Source organism: Cariama cristata, unplaced genomic scaffold (genome assembly GCF_000690535.1).
Source record: "Cariama cristata isolate BGI_N322 unplaced genomic scaffold, ASM69053v1 scaffold7936, whole genome shotgun sequence".
Lineage (NCBI taxonomy): Eukaryota > Metazoa > Chordata > Aves > Cariamiformes > Cariamidae > Cariama > Cariama cristata.
In genome coordinates, this window is record NW_009621531.1 from 97,338 (window position 1) to 106,250 (window position 8,913).

Consider the following 8,913-nt stretch of genomic DNA (forward strand, 5'->3'; position numbering starts at 1 on the left):
GGGCCTTCTTTTCTCCGCCGCCCCCCCCCCCCTTTTCTGTTTTACTTTCACATTTTTATTAGGTATTCTCTATAATGAAATGTTGTTTCTACCCTTGCACCCCAGCATTGCCGTAGCACTCCTGCTATTCCACAGTCTACAACACGGCACATATCCTTCAATTACATAAAGCAGGCACAAACACCACTAACAAGCTGCTATCTCAGCCTCGTATAACTTACTAGGCCATCAGAAAATGAACGTATTTAAATGTGTAATATGAAATCCTGACCCTACTGTAACCAGTGGCAGATTTCCCTGCATTTCACCAAAAGTAGGTGAGCATCTCCTGTCCCCTGGCTAGCATCGCTTTCACTCAAACTTAATACTGAATCTATAGAGAACTGCAGAGTCGTAGACGTTTGTGTTATACATTTCTCATCACAAGGGATAAAAAAAAAAAATTTGACATCATGTATTTATTGCACATAAAACATTAAGCTTTAATAAACTACTTTTCAACATAGCACATTTCTGACTTTTTTTGCTATGCACCGTTTTAGTCGTTCAGATTCAAAATTGATCTATGCAATGTTTAATTCTTTTAAATTCTTTCCTATATTTTCCATTTTTATTCCTATTCTTCCTACACTTTATCCTATTTTATTCCCATTCTTCCTATTTTTATACAGATTTTGTGTTCGAGATTACTGCCAAACCCACATCATTAACGTTATAGACTTCTGATTCTGATTGTCAACCTTAAAACTCGTGAACTTCCCCAAACATCCATATATATCATATTATCACCTACGCTAACATACACCATTCTTAGATAATCTGTATCTAGAGAACAAACATTTCCTAGAGAACAGATCCTGTATCCATCTTCATCAGCCCGAGTCAATGCTAATCTGAAAGGCTTACGAAAGTAAGAGATGAATGTTATTGCCTTGTTCATCAAATATTTGATCGTTCTAAAGGGACTGTCAAACAGAATGCCAATTAAGACACGAGCTCGGGTTTATTACGAGCCATACTAAGAGGAAAAAATAGTTTTACCTAAGTCATCACTTATTTGTCACAAAGAGTAATAACCTCTGGACCTCCTAATGACCTGGGTGCCAGGCTCAAAGCAGAGGCAGGAAAGCTTTCTATGGGCGATGCAATACCCCTGCACAGAGATGGCTGTGAGAACAGCATTGGAATGACAAAAGAAAAATACAAACAGGAGAAAACATACCCCCAATATTACAAAAATGAGATGAAACGGTTGCTTGGCAAAATTTTGGCTATTTCTGGATTGCATTGTAGTTTATCCTCTCCTTTACCGATTTTTCAGAAAACCTCCTTCTGCGACAAGTTAGGAAGAAAACTGAATTGATGCAGGATAGCATCTATGAACTTGGCTGCGTTTGAAGGAAAAGAGGAAAAAAAAAAAGGGATGGCACACTGCGATTGAAAACATGGGAAGTAGCACAGGGCAAGGCACAAAAGCAAGAGTGGAAAGAGAAGACGGTGAGGGCGCCAAGGTTAACATGACGACTGGAGAGAGAAAAGGGCAACGGGGAGCATGATGAGAGATGAGATTCAAGATTTAAGCTTGGACAAAACCATGTAGCTCAGATGGACAAAGGAATAACCAGGATAAGAGTACGAGATAAGAGATGGTTATAGCCACAGGAAAGCAAAACAGCGGTTGCAGCACCAGCTTAGACAGACTGAAAGAATTCAAGAGCATCATTAGAGAGAACTGGAGGCTGGCTTCCAGGAAGGCAAGAAAGGCCAAAAACTTGGAAAGCTTGCAAGAGGTACACCCAGATTTTCTCCACTGTTAATGGGAAGTGATAAGACTCAACTAACAAGCAGATCGCTTATCATTGCCGAGCTCATCAATAAAACAACATCAAGAGAAAACAGCTGCGATTACTAGCAAATTCAGATTTAGAGCCTGAAATGACACTGCCTACGTTTCTTACGGCAAGAAAAAATAAAAATAAAATCATTTTAGTGGTAATATTATTAGAAAACACCCTTCCTGATTCGCTTGCATTACTTCACAGCATTTCCAGAATTTAACCCAACAAATACGAGGTGGTCTTACATTTGTTTCTTTGCTGGCGTAAGGGCTGCTAACTACCAGCTATAACCAATTTCTCCAGCATTATAAGCTCAAATAACACCTGACAGCACGAGTCCCCGTGAACATGCCCACAGAGCAGCCGTGTACGTGGCTAATGGACTCACGGAAGGCACTGGAGGATATGCTGGAGTGTATTTCCACTTAACACCTATTACAAGGGGAAGAAAAGAAAGTTTATTATAATGTAACATGTGACATAAATATATGTCAGTTGTCATTCCGTGTGACATCAACTTTCATTTTACCTTGGGTTATTATTTAAGTAATAAATCCTAACAAGGTGAGCTTCATCATCCCACGGAGTGTATCCGGGAGGCAGAGACACAAGGTGATGGCAAGAACGCTCGAAACATGATAATTCCTGACAGCTGCTGCTTGAGCACAAGTTAAATTGAACAGTTTATCTCAGCATAAAGATGTTATAAGGTTTTATGTTTAATTTAAAAAAATTAACATAAAACCCAGAGAAAGCAGAGTTAGGCAATCTTTCACAAACATGACATACTACAATCACTGTATAAGCTGGATTAGTACTTATTACCATGCTACTAGAGAATTAAGCTGTTTTTAGACCACCAAAGAGCTTTAAATTGCAACTTTTGTCTCTGTAAGAGAAACCTATATTTAAAACGTCTGCTAAATTCAAATTAACAGCTACATCATTAACTTACCATCTCAAAAAACCCCCCTACATTTCAACTGTTATTATGGTATTCTTATCTAGACCTATCAACGCTACAAGATATAATATATACAGTTCTCTTCAATAAATATATTGTGCGGATCCACACAAAACCTGGGCTGAAGGTCACACTTCTAACACGATTGCCCTAGCTCTCCTCTCTGAAATATCCCCAAGTATTTTACAAATGACCTTCTTGCATAGAGTAGGACCGTCACACATTCAGTCGCCCCACTGTCTTGGAGACTGGCCAAATTTCAGGGCCACCATCCACACAAGCTCCCGTCTTACACTAAGCTTGTGCTTAATCTGAATCACTTAATAGTCCTTCCGACTTCTGAGGAAGTACTTGTGTGAATTTAAGTTAAGCGTGTGCTTTATTCACACAAATATTCATGGGAAGGAAGCTGAGCGTGCTTGTAGGTTCAGAGCCGCGATGCGTCCAAAGAACGCTCCGACCTTTGCTATTTTGTTCCCCATTATTTTACACCAAAGGACTGAAAACCAGTAAAATACAGAAGCCTTTACTTTTTTTTAATTACCAGTAGGCAAAATGACTAATACAGTTTTCCACTTATATCAGATAAATTATAAAAGTGATGATGCTAAAGTATTTTTATTTTGCTTTATAAATCTTCTTTGTGTCAGTAACTATGATTTACTCTTTTATGGCATTGCCCTAAATCTTTCAATTAAATTCCCATGCAACTTAACTAAAAACACATTTTGCCTTCCCCTTGGGAGACCACACAGGGCATATTTATGTATCTATGGATATGGAGGCTGAACTCTCCAATTCACCAGGCTTACAGCACAAAGTGAGTTTAGAACAGCACCTGATTTATACTGGAATATTCCCTCTTTCTGGCAAAAGCTCTGCCAGCACAAAGGACTGACGGACACGGCCACCACTTGCATCTCAGCACACGTAACCAAGCTCTCCCTGGAAAAGGAGGAATTACTGTAGAGTACCATCCTGCCGCAGCAACAGGGACTCTCCTACATTGCAAGTGAAACCCAAGGCCATAAATCTCTGCTGCAAAACAACTACATTCAAAGTAAAATGAGTTTATGATTGTAGATCTGGCAGTCCAGAAAAGAGGTACAAACACTCTTCGTCTGCCAGGTGCAGTATTAGAACAAAACAGAGTTAGATTTGGAGACCACTGCAAGTATGAGCCTTTTAGGGGAAATGGATACTAAAAAAGACTCTTAGATGGCACTGATTGAATTGACATTCATCCATCCTTCAAGGAGAGGAGCGTGACGCTGGAAAAAGTGTCTGTGCACCAATCTAGAACTAAAATCTTGAGCATTTGGAAGGCATCCAATCCCACTGTACTTCTACAAAGCACTGACCGCTTTATTCTCACAGAGCACCAAATTATACTGTATCTATAAATACATTTCTTTTTCCTGAAACTTGAATTGGGAAGCCTAATGTCATACAGCAGAGCCTCTTAAATCCTCAGATTTTTACCCCAAATATGGTTTTATTCTGGGCACAGATCTTGGGCACTCAGCAGCACGGAGTCAGAGTGCCAGCAGAGACCACACAGGCACGACAACCCAACAAATCGTCATCGATAACCATAAAACACAGAATGCAGTCACATCACAGCTGATGGCTACATTTTCCCCAGTTGATCAGAAACCAACCAAAATTTTATATGAAATAACAGGAGCCATGAGGGGAATCACTTATAGTGAGATTAGGAGCAGTTCATCCTTCTGGTGGAGGCAAGTGCAGCTGGGATAAGAAGAAGTGAACACTGCTCGGCTATGTTGCCTCCTTAAAGGTCAAGAAAAAGACAAGAGATATGGCCACAAACATATCTACCCTGAGAAACAAGGGTTTCAAAGACAATGGTGTCTTCAAGCTCCTCAAGACCAAACCTGAGGGCTTTGGTTCCTTCATCATACAGTTTCCTTGATTTCAATCCAGCAATTCAGACAAGTCCATAGATTTGGCTTTAAGTTCTTTTTCAAATATAAACTGTGTATCGAATAGCATTATTAAAGTTGGAATGTTAAACAGACCACTTATTTTTGTTTATTATTACACATAATTTTATACGATCAACTTGCAGAAGTTGCATTTTCATCACTAGATCAAGAACACACAAATTGCAATCAGCTATAAAATGCTTTTCCATTTCCTATTAAACAATAGATGACTCTGAATTTCCAAACAATAAATACTAATAAGTGATAATATATGACAGTGTACAGTCTAATAAATTAACAATAATTTTTTGACATGGAACATACAAATGTCAAAAATGCTTATAGATATTATATCTCTCATAAATTAAGGTTTTCTAGCTAGAGTATAATTTGAAATGTTTACAGAAATAATTAAGTCTTACTATTTTAACGTTCTTTATTTTTCAGAACAAATCACAGGGGTTGTCATGCCTTTCATCTTAATTAGGCCATGTGTTTGTCTTATTTATTTCTATGTACTTTCATAAACGTTTACAAATATAAATTGTAAAGAAAAATTTTTTTCCTCTTGCTGTAATTACTATATGTGCATATAGTACACAGTGATAAATATTCATGGTGGCTACCAGTTCAATAGTTTTGGATTTGGGGTTTGCCTCATACACTAAAATATAGTAGAAACAAATAGCTTGTTTTGAACTCATACTGTCAATCTTTTTTTGATATTTGTATTTAAAAATACATCCTCCCTCATTTTATACTACGTTATTTTGGATTATAGTTGAAATTTTTGTTCCTACTGTGACAGACCTTAGTTACATTTTCCAAAAGAATTTACCGCCCAGAAATCGAATGCACCTTCCCCTTCTTCATAGGTACCATACCCCAAACAAAACTCTCAACTCTCTGCATGCACATCTGCTATTTGACACAGCTGGAGGAGAAAGGGGCTGTGTTTCCAGCCCCACTATTGTATGTCTCACCCCGTCCTGTGTCTCCTCATGCATTCCAGATTTTCAGACCTCTGTTAGGACCGAGGGTAGAATTTCTGGGAATCTCCCATCTCAAGCTGCTGATTCCACTGATGTTATCCAGTAAAACTAGAATGGGGCTGAAGCTGAATAATAGCAAATTTCATACATTTAAAATATTCAAGAAGTTACATAAATGCATTATTTAATTTGTAAATTATCTGGGTTCTCTCTCAATTCCTTCTCCTCCCTCTGAATCTTTATTTCAACCAGCTGATCAGAATATTTATGTACAATCAAATCTCAGAATCCAATTTTGGGGCCAGATCCCCAGCCCATACAATTGGTTAAGAACTAGCCTTAGACTTACCACTACTTTTGATGACCTTTAACTCAAAAAGATACCAAAAAAGAAGTGAAAACAGTTAATCAGAACTATTTTTCTATTTAACATCAACAAGAAGACACTCTCTCACAGATAAGACTTTTAGACTTTTGAAGGGAGTGTATTTTGTTTGGACTGCGTTCGTTTTTAGGCAACGACACTGAAGCTTCTTGAATTTTATTAAGTGTGTGGTACTATTTTTTCCCCTGATTTGTAATTAAATTTAGCTTCAATTAATTACTGACAAATACAGATTTTTACTTCAGTGGCCAGATTGTTCACCATAGGCTACATTGTCCCCTCTGTTTCCACGAAGGAAGAGGTCGAGACCAAGCAGCTATAGCTGTGGTGATGGGGGGAAGGAGAAAGCCATGAATCTACATGATCTTCCTCACTCAGATTTCATTAGCATTAAATAATGAAGCAAAGGCATCTTATTAGAGAAGACCATAAGCAAATCAGAATAACCCACTAGTGAAAAGCAGCCATTGCTGGAAGGTTTATATAAGATATATAGACTAACTCTGCTCAAATACATGCTGTGATGGAGCAAGAAAAAAGTAAGAAGCAAGAAAAAGAAAGGATATAGTGTCTGAAGGCAACAAATTCACCAGGGGTAAATATATAGGACGTAGTGACGTATAGTGAAAAGGTATTTTTTTTAAAGAAAAAGACTTGTAAAACTGATGTTCTACTCAATTAGGTAACATTTAAAAGGCATTATTTATTGTTTTAAAGTCTGCAAATTCATTTAATTGGGCATCTTATCTGTCCAAATTTAGAGAAAAAACAAACATGCCAAATGACTGGCATGAAAAATGCAATATGCTCAAGAGGTTGTAGGAACATGAAGAAGTCCTAAGACTACACATAACAATACTATTCAATAGCAAACCTGAACAATAAACTTTGAAGACCATTACTTCATATCATCTGGTGTCAGTCTGGATCCAGGATGACACAAAAGAGACAGTCAGCATCCCGGATATACGGACCTCACTGCAGGAGAGACTGGTTTATCCCACTGAAGCGGAATCAAGCTCAGTGCAGCACAGACCCACCAAAATAGTGAGAGTTTCCCTTAAGAAAGTTTATATGAACAGATGTTTGAATGAATGAATGGCAAAGTAAAACAATGGCTGATTTTCCTTTGTTTTAAAAAGTTTTGGCGAACTCAAAAGTCCAATCTTCTCTCAATTTTCACAGGTTTACACATTTCATATTTTAAAACATCAGAGGACCCACTCATCTTGCACAATTGCATAGAAGATGAGCAGGGTCTTAGCAAACCAGCTAGCAGTTTTATATTTCCAGTGCCCCAAAGATGCTGTTCTCCACAGTATTTCAGACTGTTTTGTATGTTGGTTTACGCAGCTTGATATCGAAACACTTTTTTTACAAATTTGAAGACTATCACTAAAAGGAACTTTGTTTTCCTAGCAAATGGATTTCACATTTTTCTAATATCCCATGGCTCTGATTTCATCTCACATGATCCATTCTAAAAATATTTTTATGGAAGTGCTTAGCTAATTTTCCCAAAAAACTCCCACCCCAGAGCATCAACCCAAGGCATAACTACTGCCTAAGTATGGGACCTCAGGAAAAGCAGGATTCTTCCCAGAAAACTAATACAGTCCTCGAAAAAACTCAGACTGTCATAAAACCTGAGCAGCTGGCAACTCTGTCACCATGAAGTATCCATATGGAAGACCGAGATCTGTCAAACTACCCAAAACGAGTTTGGATAGTGCAGAAGATGGAATAAATAATTCAGTATCTTCAACACTTTCAACAGCAGGTAGTAGATATGCTACCTGCTTCTACAACGTGCCAAAATGTAACATGCGAGTGAGAGCAAGCGAGAGAATGTGAGTATCTCCAACCTGTTTTCATGAGGATATTTTGCTCGAGGAACTTCTCTTTTTAGAGGCATATGATCCGTATCAGATGTTTGTCAGGAGTAGGCAGCACTACAGAACATTAGGAATAACTTAGTGATTTTAATATCTATTCACAAAGTGCATACTCCTTCATATATATATATATTTTGAAAGTATCTTAATCAATTATTACAAAAAAAATATAAGGAAAGTGCAAATATTTATTTCTCCCAAAAGCCCTTCACACTTCTATAATATTTGCTGCCGCGTCATAGTGGCAACTTTCCTGCCTCAATATAAACCGAGCAAACTATTCAATGTGTATCAGAACTACAATTTAAACATTTCTGCTCTGTGTTCACGCAATAGTTTAACTATAAAACTACACTGTGCAGTGTCAATCTTATTCCTTCTCTTCCTAGAAGAAATACTCACACATTGGTGCATAAACGTACAACATTCATACTTACAGATGATAAAGTGACACTTCTGTAACCTCAGAAATTAAAACAAGACTATCTAATGCTTAAGAGTCTCCAGATCTGTATTTGGAGGACCAAACCCCTACCCACATGGACATATTTATCAACCAGTACTTCAGCAAAAACACAGGGACAGCAGGCAGACCAATATTCAAAAGCATATCAGTGAGGAAAAATTGAGTCTTCGTGTATTACGCACTATTTTCAGCCACCAGATTTTCTTATTAGATCATTTCTGAACTCCGCAAAGCCCCTACTCGCTACCAGATTTGAACAATTACACCGAAATCGTTGAATGGCCAACAAGTGAGATTTCAAAGAAGTGAGACAAACACTCTCTCAAATTCAAAAGCTGCCAAACACATTTCATCAGATTTTCAAAAAATAATTGTTTTGTCTGTTCTGAATTAAGCTTTAAGTGCTTTAAGAGAGGTTTCCCTA

General features: G+C 37.8%; 1 protein-coding gene across 1 annotated transcript in view; it reads right to left on the minus strand.

Moving 5' to 3' along the window:
* GTDC1 (glycosyltransferase-like domain containing 1) overlaps positions 1 to 8,913 on the minus strand; it is a 126,852-nt gene that overhangs the window by 94,396 nt on the left and 23,543 nt on the right.